General features: G+C 44.6%; 1 protein-coding gene across 1 annotated transcript in view; it reads right to left on the bottom strand.

Annotated features, from left to right (window-relative positions):
- Positions 1-290, bottom strand: part of PPP1R9A (protein phosphatase 1 regulatory subunit 9A) — a 318,597-nt gene extending 318,307 nt beyond the window's left edge. Inside the window, exon 1 of the mRNA XM_007450653.1 lies at positions 248-290. The gene's annotated coding sequence lies outside the window, so the exon portion shown is untranslated. The remainder of the gene's footprint in view (positions 1-247) is intronic.
- Positions 291-3,011: the final 2,721 nt, after the last annotated feature.

The raw sequence follows: 3,011 nt of genomic DNA, 5'->3' as shown, positions 1-3,011 counted from the left end.
CGCCCGGCCCGCGGCGGGCGGCCCCGGGAGGCGCGCTGCTCTCCCTAACGCCATTGCGGGCGGGCGGCGGCCCGGGCCCCGACGCACTCGCACACTCGGGCCGACCTGGGGAGGGGGTCCCAGACCGGGCAGGGGCTTCGCCCACGTGCGGCCGCCCGCGCCGGGCCGTTTGGCTGGCGGCGTAGCGGGGGTGTAATGGGGGAGAGGACGCGGGGGTGAGGAAGGCCCGGGGTAACAGGTGCCTCACCTCGGCTGATGGGATTAACTCTAGGGCCGCAGAGAGAGGGAGCCCGGCAGCAAAATCCCAGGAGAGGGAGAGAGAGGGAGCCTCTGGCGGCCAACGGAGGGCGAAAAGCACCGGCCCGAGGCGAGGCCGCCCCACCCCCTCGGCCGTGGGCGAGGGGCCCCTCGGGCCTGGGGCAAATCCTGCCCTTAAGCTCGGGTCCTGGTTTCGCGAGAACTGGGTTCTTGGGCTGTCTGTTGCTGGGGCCCCACGAAGTCTGCAGTTAACTCCGTGACCCCAGGGCATCCAAAACCCTGGGCCAGGCTCCTGGCAGGGAAGGCCGGCACCTAGGCCCAGATCCAGAGTGGCCTCCACTCCTCCGCTTAGGCCACTGTGCTTCGCCTAATACCCACCTTGACCTTCCGCTGCTAAAAGGAAAGAGGTGAGGAAATCTTCTGACTTCCTTATCAGGAAAGAGCTTTTCACACTCCCCTTTTATAAATGCTCAGTTACCCCCTCCTTTCCCATCAAAAATTTCGGAAGTGTTACAGCCTTACTGCAAAATATAAAACCAATCATAACCGTCAATATAGACCTTTAAACCAACTCTCAAAAAAACTGTGGAGTAGAAACTTTTAAGGATAATTTTTCAAGAAGGTAAAAATATACTCTAACAGAAATGTAAAATGAAGCTGTGTCAAAAATGTTATTTGACTCATCAGTTAGGGAGGGAACACCAAAATATTGCAACCCATCCAAATGAGAATGTGAAGAGCAAAGCTTTATGGAAAATAAGAAAAGAGGCAAAACTGGTTAATAAGGCACTAAAATGTAATATTTTGAATTATCTCCTATACAGGGCAGTGATCAACTGTATCTGTAAGGAACAAAATAATTTTGCATATGTATAGATAAGAACTATTTACAGTATCGTTAAGTTTCTAGGGCTTATAGAGTCGTAAAAAGTCAAAGGCAGGCAAAGGTGCAAACTACTGTAGAGCCATGAAACCCCAGAGTCCTTTAGATAACATCCAGCATTCCACTGAAAAGGACACTCAATAATCTTTTACCCATTTCAAAGTCTTACAGGAGTTTTTTCCAACAGAGCTATTATTATCTACATTTTATAGATGGGAAAACTGAGGTTTAGGTTTTGTAACTTACCTACAGCTTTATCGCTAGTAAAAGATTATGGCTGCATACGAACTCCGGCAAGTCTATACACAGAATTTATACTCTGGAAGCAAAATCTTTTCTTGCTTAATTTGAAAAGAGCTTTGTAGCTGCTCAATTCTATGTATCTCTTACTTTGAACAGTGGAATTTTTTCTTCAAGCCTCACCAAATTCTGGGTGCTTTCCCAAGAAATTGGCATTCCCTGTCTACGACATGGATGTCACTTCTATGAGCATAAACAGATGTAACAGGCAATGTGAGGGGGCTTGTGGTTCCAGTCTCCACTTTTGGAAAGAACATTTGTGTTGTCTGGGGTAATTAGGTGGAAAAGTTCCTATCATTTATTTGCAGTATGGAAACCATGTTTTTTAGGAGAATAACCTAAATAAATGCAGGAACCTAATCACTACAGTTCTGTCTGTAGAAGAGGGGGCAGAGTTGGCAACAAAACCAGTCTTACACCTCTTTACAAAAAGATGATTCATACAGAAAAACAGCCTAAAGAATTTGGTTGGTTTAGGTTTCACTTTTTTTTTAATGTGAACCTTCTGGAAAAATTCATACTGAAGGGATGAATGACAGAGTTTTTTTTTTAACTATTTTTTAAAATTTATTAAATTTATTTTATTTTTGGCTGCATTGGGTCCTCATTGCTGCCCGCGGGCTTTCTCTAGTTGCTGTGAGCGGGGGCAACTCTTGGTTTTGGCGCGCGGGCTTCTCATTGTGGTGGTTTCTCTTGTTGCTGAGCACGGGCTCTAGGCACGCGGGCTTCAGTAGTTACAGCACGCAGGCTTATAGTTGTGGCTCGCGGGCTCTAGAGCGCAGGCTCAGTAATTGAGGCGCACGGGCTTAGTTGCTCCGTGGCATGTGGGATCTTCCCGGTCCAGGGCTCGAACCCATGTCCCCTGTATTGGCAGGCGGATTCTTAACCACTGTGTCACCAGGGAAGTCCAATGATAGAGTTTTAAAAACATAATTTTTCATAATTTCAGATTCCTGGATTGTCCATAACCTACCTTCCATTTCTAACACTTACCTGAGTGTTTGAAGGGACTGCTAGACCAGTAGCAATTAACCCAATACATGTGGTTATTTAACTTTAACTCAAATACAATTTAAAATTAAGTTCCTTAGTCCCACTAGCCACATTCAAAAGGCTCAGTAGCTACCTACTGAACAGTGTAGATACAGAATATTTTCATCACAGAAATTTCTATTGTCAGTGCTGTCTTAGACAACATTTGCACTTCCATAAATTATGAAAGGTATTTTAACTTTATAAGGATCAAAACTTAGTTCAATAGATCATTAATGTACTGAGGATAAGAGGTCATAAATTTTGCCTGTTCTAATCGAAAAGGGACTGGGGCGGTGTTAGGTGAAGTTTAGTACTGACATGCAAGGCATCCAAAACGCAATGTATTATATTTGGGAAAGAGGGGGATTTTGATTTTCATATGTGATTTATTTTATAAATCATGTAGAATATTGTGGGCTGTTACTCTTATTTCCTTTGTAACCAAGAATGGACCATAAGATTAGTCAATAAAAAGTACAAAATGTATTCTACATTGTTTTAAGTGTTTTCTCAATATATTTTTTCAGTTTTCATA

This window comes from Lipotes vexillifer, unplaced genomic scaffold (assembly GCF_000442215.2).
Source record: "Lipotes vexillifer unplaced genomic scaffold, Lipotes_vexillifer_v1.1 scaffold172, whole genome shotgun sequence".
Taxonomy (NCBI): domain Eukaryota; kingdom Metazoa; phylum Chordata; class Mammalia; order Artiodactyla; family Lipotidae; genus Lipotes; species Lipotes vexillifer.
The sequence above is the reverse complement of the archived record's forward strand: the minus strand, read 5'-3'. Positions and strand labels throughout refer to the sequence as shown.